This window comes from Trichosurus vulpecula, chromosome 7, assembly GCF_011100635.1.
Source record: "Trichosurus vulpecula isolate mTriVul1 chromosome 7, mTriVul1.pri, whole genome shotgun sequence".
Taxonomy (NCBI): Eukaryota; Metazoa; Chordata; class Mammalia; order Diprotodontia; family Phalangeridae; genus Trichosurus; species Trichosurus vulpecula.
The window spans coordinates 32,623,452-32,634,253 of record NC_050579.1 but is presented as its reverse complement, the minus strand read 5'-3'; the positions used below and the strand labels follow the sequence as shown (position 1 = coordinate 32,634,253).

Sequence of the window (10,802 nt, the reverse complement as noted above, 5' to 3'; positions counted from 1 at the left end):
CTTTAGGAATCAGGACCACGTTTTCCCTTCTCTGGTCCTGGGGCTTCACAGTCCCTCCTGGTCTTCGACATCTTTCAAATGGCTCTGACAATAGCTCAGGCATCATCCATATATGTTCACTCATTCAGTTGAGCCTAGGCACTAGAACTTAGCAGGTGTGGCCAAATGCTCCCTCACTGACTTCTTATTTGTCTTCTATTTCAGTTTTCTATTAACCCTTTTGGTTCTATACTAAGAGCATGCTCCTTGACAGACAAAACAAAAAGAAAAATAAGTATTAGAGAGCTCTACATTGTCTGTGCAACCCAGGTTTCTAGCCACACCATGAGCATTTTACACGAGACTCTCCAAACTGGTGGATGTCTTCATCTCGGACTATCACCATCCCAACCATCCCCCAGGGGTTATCTCTTCTTTGACTCCAATAAAGGCATTTTTTAAAAATCACTTTTTGTTGTTCTTAGACTCCATCATTGGCCTTGGTTCATCCCAGGCTTTAGCTGTCCCAGTGCTGTTCTTACGAGAACTGTGCACTCGGCATCACAGCATTTGAGAGCTCTCATCCAACTCGGACACAAAAGGAGCCCCCACCATAATATACCAGATGAGTGGTTGTCCATCTTCTGCTTGAAGACCTCCAAGGAAGAGTAACCTACCACCTTCCAAGGTAGTCCATACCACTTTTGGACAGCTTGAATTGTTTGTTTTCTGATATCAAGTCCGAATTTTCTTCTTTGTAACTTTCACCCGTTGGATCTGCCCTCTAAAGCCAAGCAGAACAAATCTAATCCTTCCTTCAAATGAGAGCCCTCCAAACATTGGAAGACAACTATCATATCTATCTATCTATCTATCTATCTATCTATCTATCTATCTGTCTGTCTGTCTGTCTGTCTGTATATCTATCCATTTTATATATACATGTATCACATCATATCATATCAAGTCTTCTTTTAAGCAGGCTAAACACTCCCAGTTCTTTTAACCAGTTTTCATATGACACGAACTCAAGGCCCTTCACTATCCTGGCTGTCTTTGTCTAGGCACTCTCCAGATTATTAGAATGCTCTATGGATCCCAGAAGTGAGCAAAACCTTCTTGATATAGTTGGACCAAGGCAGAAATGAGGGGCTAAAACCTCTTGGAGTCATGGAAAATTGGATTGTAGGTGCTTAATTAATATATGCTTGTTGATTGATTGCTTAATTGAAGGAAGCTCCTGAGTGATGATGTGTGGGGGCCAGTGGTAGGTGGGCCAGTGGTAGGTGGCAATCTCCAGGTCTCAGTCAGGCTCTTCTGGTGGCCTGCCCCAGCTTCAGTGGACTTTGTGATAAGGCCCTCAGTGGGGCACAGGAAATTGAGCATACAGAAGACCTATTCTCCAGTGTTCCTTATTGTTCCTCAACCCTACGGTAGTATGCACACATAAAAGTATAGCATATGAGGTAATCTCCAGTCTGAGAGACAATCAGGAACTGAGGCTAAGCGAACAGTAGATTCCTATCTCTGACTCACTTTGAGTTATGTTCTCATTGAGTAGAATGGCAAGGGTATTCATCTTTGTCTCTCTTCTCCCTCTCACATGTATAGCTGAATTTCTGTAAGTTACATGTGCATATCATATGGTATGACTTATTAAAATTCAAGTTGGTCAGTGAGTTCCCTGTGTATCCACATGGGTCTCCTGAAGTTAGTCTTCCTTTTCTTCTTTTTTTTTGTGCTTTGTGGGTTTTTATTTAGGACTTAAAACAAGTTCTTAATACACAGCAACAGTTAAATCCAAGTAAAATCTAAAAAAAATGTAAAAAGTCAATGTTCCCCACTCATTTGGAGGCAGCTTAATGGTACACATATACTAAACATTAGTCGTACCAAACAAGCTGCTCTTTCTTTTCTTCTTAATTGGCAATATTTTGGTTAATGTCTCCAGAATTTTATTCTTGAGAGGCAAAGACCAGTAGGGCCCCCATGGAGGGCTTGTGTTTGGGGGAGGGGAGGTTAGAAAGGGAAGCTGTGTCCTGATCACAGAGGGCCCGATGCCACACTGAGAGGTTTACATTTTAACCAGTAAGTAAACAGGTAGCTGAAATTTCTTGACCTGGAGAGTGACGTATTGGAAGCGGCGTTTTAGGAAAATTAACCAGGAAACAGCAAACTGTGAGGAGTACTAAAAGCATGGAGGGAAGAGACTGGAGGCAGGGAGGAAGATCTGGAGGCTGCTAGAATAGTTAAAGAAGGAGGTGTAGAGTGCCGGGACTAAGGGAGTGGCATCGGGGAAAGAAACGGAGAAATGAGAGAGGCATTGCAAAGGAAGCCTCTCTGGTACTTGGTGATCGATTGGTTGGATGTGGTGAGTCTTAGAGGGAAGCAGCAGGGCACAATGAAAAGACCCCTGGCTCTGCAGTCAAGGTAGCTGGGTTCAAATCCCCCTTCAGGTGTTTACTACCTGTATAACTTTGGGCAAGTCACTCCAGTTTCCTCATCTGTAACATAAGGCTGTTGAACTAGATGGCTTCGGAGATCAATTCCAGTTTCAGATCTAGGAATCAAAACGGAAAATGGAGGGAGAGAAATGGCCGGCTCTAACTGCTAGATCCGACCGCTTGGAAAACCATAGGGATGAGCTAGAAAGGAGAATAGCAGCGAAGGGGACGGGAAGGGGTGTTGGGGGTGGGGGAGGCGTCTCTCCGCAGTTGCCATGGAAAATAATCCAGGTGGCAGCAGGAGGCTCTAGCTGAAGGAAATTGGAGAGAAGCTGGAAGGGTGGAGCCAGACAAGGCAGAGATGAACCTAAAAATCTAACCTGCCAATACACACAGAATGATAATGATGGTTAATGATGATGGTGGTGATGATACTGTAACAGTCATTTGACATTCTCAAGTCTGCAGAATGCTTTCCTCATAACAGCCCTGCGAGGGAGGCAGTGCTGATTTTATTATCAGATGAAGAAATTGAGGCTCAGAGGTGGTAAGTGAGTTACTCAGGGTCACATGGTTGATAGGTGCCGATGCTGGGATCCAGACCAGGTGTCCTGGCTCTGAGTCCTGTGTGTCCTACTCTCCCATGATGCTTAATTAGCTCCATGCCCAAGTAAAATAGCCAGTATCAATTCCAGAACCCTAGACTTCATCTCTTGCTAAGCCAGCTTTTCTTGACTTGAGTGCATTACTGGTTTTGATGTAGCTTTTCACAGCTCCTTGATCAGCAACCTCACCTTCATAGGATTTTCTCCATAGGATCACAGATGTAGAGCTGGAAGGGACCCAGAAGGCCATCTAGTCCAGTCCCCCCCCTCCCATAATTTTATACATGAGGAAACTGAAGTTTGCCCAAGGTCACAAAGGTAGCAAGTATCAGTGGTGGGATTTGAAACCAAGTTCCCTGACTCTTTCCATTGACTCCAAACTGCTTTTATCTATCAGATCTAGGACCTGTACCCTTAGTCACTGGCCCAGGAGGCAATGCAGTGATGAGAAAAGGACACCAAAGTTGAAGGTTGACAACCAGAAATCCAACACTCGAAATGATACTGGCTACCTGTGTAACCTTGGGTAGGTTACTTAACCTTTCTTGGCATCAGTTTCCTTATATGGAAGATGTGGGGGTTAGAATGGATGAAGATCATTTGGAAGGTTCCTTCTAATTCTACACTTATGATCCTGATTGAGGGAGTCGATGAGGCTTCTCCCAGGCCAAAACAGAGCCCCAAAGCCATTGGGTTTTTGTTGGTGACAGATCCACATAATAAAGGCAAGAAATAGGGCTAAATGGGTAGAGAATAATGACCTGCTCCCCTTTGCTGATCTTTGGCTCTGACTCAAATTCATTTACATGCTAATCTAGAGAGGATTTTTAGAATGCCTAATTCTAAGTAAGAGCATTGTCAGGAATCTAGGACTGAGCTCTTTACCAAGATATCAATTTAGAAAAGAAAAGACTTAATCTTAACCTAGAGAAGAGGTTCCTGAACTTACTTGGCCTACTGCTCCCTTTAAAAAAAATTACTCAGCACCCCCTAGAAATCTGCTTTCTTTAACCCTTTAATGGTTTTTTTTTTTAAATTCGCATCATTTCAAAAAAAAATAATTTTTTTAAAATGACACATCCTAAATTTAATAATTTATTGTAAATTTGTGGGGTTTTTCCTGCATTGAAATTTTGATGATGCAATATTGCATCATGTAATCATATAGTATCCTATTGTAAACAAGTCATTACACATACATATTCCTGCTGATACATGCTGGACTTCCTGACAATGCACAACATACTTGCCTACCAACACTTGCTTGTTAAGACTTGTTGGACTTGGCCACTGATCAGTTGTAACTTGCATTTTGTATGTTTATTTGGAAAATAATGTAATCACTACAACTTTAACTCCTACACAATAAATGAAACATGTAAGATCAGTTTTTCAAAATTTTCTCCTCTTCTTTCCTTATGCTTCCCCTCCCCCCTTATTTTTATTCCATGCCCCGCCACTTGTATCTGAGGCCACTACTGCCCCCCAGATTGGTCCAGCACCCCCCAGGGGGTTGTATTTGCCACTTTGAGGACCTCCTAGAGGTATTCTGCCCACCTTTTAATACCCATCACCAATTTGCATTTATCTAGGAGAGGTTCTGGCACCCTAAGCCTAACCCATAAGAGCAGAGATCAGCTAGAATTGTCATTCAAGTTGCACTACATGTCAAAAAGGTAGGTATGTATGTAGAAATGTTCAAAACTGAGAAGCAAGAGAAGAAACCACTTGGGCGAGGAGAAAAGGATGAAAGAAGAGAAATGATATTAAAATGAGAACCTGGGCCAGATGGAGGAAATGGATAATGAGTTTCTAACAGAGATTTAAAAAAAAAAACCTTATGGAGAGAAGCAGAATCTTTTTTGTCCTTTTAAATTTTTTTCTTATTGCGAACTGGAAAATTGTCAACAAATAAGAACACATTCATATGCAAAGACAACCAGAAAATGGAGGTTGTACGACAAACTATGAATCTGCTACATATAGTTTGTTCTCTTTAAATTAATATGTATTAAATTTAGGGTGGTGGTACCAACATTTCCCAGCTTCTCTTTGTCTCCCTCTGAATCTCACTTTGGTGTCCGCTGCGAATTTTTTAAAATCCAATTAGCTTTTGAAATTAAAATTGCTCCTCCTTCGTTTCCTCTCTTTCTCTTTTTCTGGTATTACTGTCACTGTTTCTCTATTTTTCCCCTAAAACTCTCCCTCCCCCCACAAATGAAATCTCTCCCTGGTGGTAAAAGTATAGTCAGGTGAAACAAATTTGTGTTGCAGTGGTAATGTCTCGAAATATATCTTTCATTTTTCCTACAGCCCACTAAATCTCCACCAAGGTGAAAGACACGCTTCATCATTAGTCTTCTCAAATTGTGATTGGTCATTGCATTGAGCAGAGATCTTAAGTCTTTCCAAGTTGTTTTCCTTTATAATATCGTGGTCATTGTATAAAAGTTGACTTATTCCGTTCACTTTACTCTGCATCAGTTCATATAAGTCTTCCCAGGTTTCTCTGAATCCATCCCTTTAGTCATTGCTTAAAGTACAACGATATTCCATTACATTTATATGCCATTCCCCAATTAAGGCACCCATTTTGATTCCAGTTCTCCGACATAACAAAAAGTTGCCCTATAAATGTGTTTACACATATGACTCATTTCTTTCTTTCTCTTATCTCTTTGGGCTAAGTGCCTAGTAGTGGTATTATTGGGCCAATGGGCATGCGCAGTGACTTTGGGGTATTATATTTCCAAGTGTTTTCCAAAATGGTTGGACCCATTCAGATCCCTACTATGAGTGCAGCTCCATGCCTGTCTTCCCTTCCAACGATTGGCATTTCCCTTATATGTCATCTCCGTCAATCTGATGAGGTGAGGTAGACCAGCGGCATGGTTTGAATTTGAATTTTTCTTATCATTGGTGACTTGGAGCATATTTTCATATGATTGCTGATAGCTTGGACTTATTTCCTTGAAAATGGTGTGTTCAAAAAATGATATGTTCATATCCTTTGGCCATTTGTTTACTGGAAAAATAGCTATTGTTCTTAAATATTGAAATTAATTCCCTGCATATCTCAGATATCGGAACTTTATCAGAGGAAATTGCTACAAAAATTTTTTCCAGTTAACTGTTTCCCTCCTAATTCTGACTTCATTGCTTTAATTTTTATTTTAAAATTTTCTGCTTGATGTGCATAGACATATGTGTGGTAACTTTCTAATATGAAGATATGGCTCGGTTCTCATATGGCATTGGTAAGTGTGTTCTGGGAGACTGTGATTTCCCCTTCGGTCGGGAGTAAGTGAGGGTTGTACTGTATGTTTGCCTTTTTACTCACTTTACTTCAAGAGGACTGTTGATCTAGAATTATATCTATCTGCCCCACCTCAAAAATTTGTTTGCCTAAGATATGATACTTTGGGGCCAAGGATAAATACTATTTTTCCCCACCCTCTCTTAAGGGGAGGGCAATACTTAGCTAATGACCCCCCAGCTTAATCCCCTCCCAGTGAACCCTGGTTACCCAAAACACCATCGTGAATTGCTAGTAACACTCTTAACCAAGTAAGCAGCAAACAGAAGTGAAGAAATGATACGGATGAGGGTGAATAACAGAATATGCCAAAGTAAATGACCTCTTCTGCTTGATATAAAGAAAAAAGCACTTCAGCTCCACCAAGGAGAGAATGTTCTCACAGCAGGGGTTGGGGAAGAGAAGACTAAGGCAGTGTGCTTTTAGCAGTGTCCAGGGTTGCAGGCACTGAGAATTAAGGGATGCGTTGAGGGCCAACTCTTCATACACTTGTAGCTTCAGGTAGATTTCATGTCCGCCATTTTTAAAATACCAAGCTCACCTCTCTCAGTGGCCTCTCTTGAAGTCTTCCACTTGTCTCCAGAAGTCCCTTCTCCACTCCCACAGTTACAGCCAGGGATGTGCTGGAGGCAGATCAAACTGGCTCTTGAGAGACAAGTGTTAAATTTTCCGCATGAGCATTTATACCTTGGAAATTAGAAAATGCTACACATCAGAGCTTGATTCATGGGTTTTTTGATCATCTAGACTTAAGAAAACAATGGGTCAAAGTGTTAATGATGCAGATTTAACTTAAAAGTATGTCATGAATACTTTTTTCACCCAGAAAGCCTGTGATTAAACACTTACCAGAGCATCCCTGGGTACAGTTCAGCATTGTCTTAGCCAATCAGGAGTCCTATCTCCCGCTGCCTGATGCAGCATCACAGGACTGTCACTCATGAAAACTTTCCCAGGCTTTGGCAGAAGTGGGGTTATGTGTAATGAAAATTTTATCTTCTCTATCCTTTATTTGGAAAAGAATACTTGTCCTAAACATAGTTCTGAAAGGGGACCTCTTCCATTCTTGTCTAATTTGTTTATGATACGGCCTTTTAAGTTCAGGACACATATCCATTTAGAGCTTATTGTAGTAGGTCGTACGAGATGTTGACCTAAACTTAATGTCCTCCTAGCCTGGTTTCCAATTTGGGAAAATATTATTCTTAAGAGGGATTTCAACCACACGTAAATCTGGTCAAGGTCTTTCTCTGCCCAAATCAGAGCATTAGTCACACTCTTCACTTGTCTTGCTTATACTTTCGTCTTTCAGAAGGTGGTAAAAGGAATGAGAGGAACTGCTGTTCTGAACTTGTTTCTGATTAACAAAGAACTGGTTAATGAAATGGAAACATTAGGAACCTTGGATGAATTTGATTATGTCTTCTAAGAGTTCATTATAGGTAAAGAGGATCAGCGTCTCAGCCTAGTCTGATATATTCCCTAGACTTCAAGAGAGAGGATTTCAAAAATTTCAGGGAAAAGATTGATACAGTATCATTACTTGAAACTCTAAGAAAGATGGGAAGCTCTTGAGAATTCACGTTATTCCATTTTGAATGATTTAAATGATGAATGAAAAGTAGAGGCATCAAGAAATACATATGTAGCTGCACAGGGAACTCGCTAATAAGCTTTTTTTTAAAGGACACACATATAACTGAGGTCTAGTTCATGTGCCAGCTTAGCTGATGCTTGGAGATTATATTAGGAAGGCAGAATTTATGATTTCAAAGAGAATCTCATATGTGCCTAAAAGGTCCGGAACAGCAGGATATAAGGAATTCTCTAGGCAGAAGGCAGGAGAACTAAAGCATGTATTTACACTCCACAGTAACAATCCCACAAACCAGCATCCCCATTTTGATATTTTCATCAAAAGCTTCCAGGCCCAATAAGTCCGCCTCACAAGGGTAACCAGGAGGCCACAGAGAAGCGAGATGGTATAAGGCAAAATCGTATACATTCTTCCCCTCTACGGTAAGAAGATTACCCACTAGCCTCCAGTCAGCTCTGCTACCCGCAGCTCCGCTTCAGCTGTAGGCGTCTCTGGCTCCAACCGGAAAAGGAAAGGAGGATCTTCAAGCTGTCCTCTCCCCTCTTATAGAGTTTTTGACATCATCAAGTGCTGCCTGAATGACCAGGGCCGATTGGTTCTTGACTTGGCCTCTCCCCCTAGCGTAGACCACGTTAACACACCTCCCCTCAGCCAGCGCCATGACTCATCACACAGGAAGCTCTGGTCCTGCCCCGGAAGAGCAAGCCCCAGCGTCCAGGGAAGCTCAACGAGGCAAGCTGAGTCATTCAAAGAAAACAAAGTCCGTTCTGGCTACAGAGATGCTGCAGAACACACATGGACATCCGATAGCTGGTTCTGATCCAGTAACCCTATGGTGAATGAGAGGCTCTTGGGTGACTGCAAAAGCATTCAAAAGGCCTATCTGGCGCCCACCTTTGCTCTCTTCTCTGTTCCTGGTGGTATGACTCCTTAACTCATTGTCTGGTGAGAAGCGCTGCTGTCATGGGAGAGGCCTCTGGGGCCATAGAGCCTCAGGAAAGGACCTTGGTTCTTGGCCTCTGACTTTGTTTTTTGTTTTTTCATTCTAGGTGAAGGGAGGGGTGCCTTCTCAACCTTGTGAATTTTGAAAGATCTGGAGGGTACCTCAGCATCCTGGCTTCCACAGTCTGGGCTCCAGAGCCAATGCAGCTCTGAGGAGCGACCTTCAGGACATCTGTCCAACAGAAGCTGAGATGATGATTCAGTCAGTTATCATGCCACATGAACTGAAGAAATGAGCTAAGTTTTTGGCCTACTCTGACCTGGGGTGGGGTGAGGGGCAGGAAATGTTAGTGTGTTTGTTCCTATAATATTTTTGAAGTAAATATCCCTTTGTAAAACCAATTGATGGTAATCATTAGATGGAACTGGGACTAGTCAGTGACAACTAGCAATGGGGAAACAGAGTCAGTGGGGGCTCAAGCCAAAGGCAGTAGAGAAGAGCCACCCCTCCCATCCTTCAAATGCCCTAGAACCCTAGAAACCCAAGGGATAATAGAGCATGCCTGACGCTGATAGAGAAGGCCAAAGTGGACATGCTACACACAAAAGATGAAGACAAGAGCTAAAGTTGAAGACCAAAGGATATGCAGCCAAGTGTCTGATAATGATAAGGGTATCATTTCTAAGATGTAGAAAGAATTGATTAAAATTTATAAGAATAAGAGTCATTTCCCAACTGACACATGGTCAAAGGCTATAAACAGATAGGCTTCCAAGGAAGAAATCCAAACTATCAATAGCCATATGAAACAAATGCTCTAAATCATCGCTGTCAAATTCATATAGAAATACAGAAATTGGGCCACTAAACCACACATAAGGATTCATATGGGTGGCATATTGACTTAGAAAACCACATATTAAAAAATAAAATAAAATAATAAAAGAAAAAAAGAAAACCACATATTAACATTATCTATGTCCTATTATATTTTATTTATTTTATTAAATATTTTCCAGTTGCATTTTAATCTGGTGGGACACTGTAACCAGAGTGACCTTTCTTTTCTTTGAGTGACTCAGCTTACCTCATTGAGCCTCACTGGGCACTGGGGGCTTCTCTTCCAGGACAGGAAGCCCAGAAACTATGCCAGGAAGAAGAGAACTTCCTGTGTGATGAGTCATGGGGCTGGCTGAGGGGAGGTGTTGACTCCAGAGCCACGCTCTATTGGGTGTTAACCTAGTCTACACTAGGGGGAGAGGCCAACTCAAGAACCAATCAGCCCTGGTCATTCAGGCAGTGCTTGATGATGTGAAAAACTCTATAAGAGGGGAGAGGATAGCTTGAAGAGCTCTCTTTCCTTTTCCGGTTGGCATGGGAGCAGCGGGGAGCGTGACTCTGGGCCAGCCCTTGCTCTCGGGCTGAGCCCAGATGTTGGCAACTATGAATTGTATTGGGTCTGTCTGTTGATATTTGTAATTTGTTTGTATTTTGGTTTTGAGGTTCGGAATGCTGGTTTGTTTTCCCCCGAACTAAATGAATGTTCTGAACCTCAGGGTGCTGGCTTTTTCCCCTGAAGTACTTGAATGAATCTATATTTGGTATATCTCTTGATGTGTGTCTCTTTGCTCCCCTGAACTAACTGAATGCTAACTGAATGCTGGCATTTTTACCCTGAACCAGATGAATGTTGTCTGTATGCTAACTGAATGCTGGATTAAAGTAAGCTGGTCAACCCCTTCACTGTGCTTTCCTTGTTTAAGCAGATAAAAAGAACCTGTGCTTTCCTGGCGTCCCGGCAGCCTCCTGGGTGCTGGCTGTGGGGGGGATCTTACACCCCCACAGGAGCTGCTAGCCGGATTGTTAATACAGACATAGAGCTGCATGTTTGACATCTCTGCTCTAAATATCGAGTAAT

General features: G+C 42.1%; 1 long non-coding RNA gene across 1 annotated transcript; it reads left to right on the top strand.

The window, feature by feature from the left end:
- Positions 1–2,200: 2,200 nt before the first annotated feature.
- On the top strand, positions 2,201–9,794 carry LOC118858423. The gene is made up of 3 exons (XR_005010938.1): positions 2,201–2,350; positions 3,426–3,554; positions 8,991–9,794. It is a non-coding gene; the product is annotated as an uncharacterized LOC118858423 (long non-coding RNA).
- Positions 9,795–10,802: the final 1,008 nt, after the last annotated feature.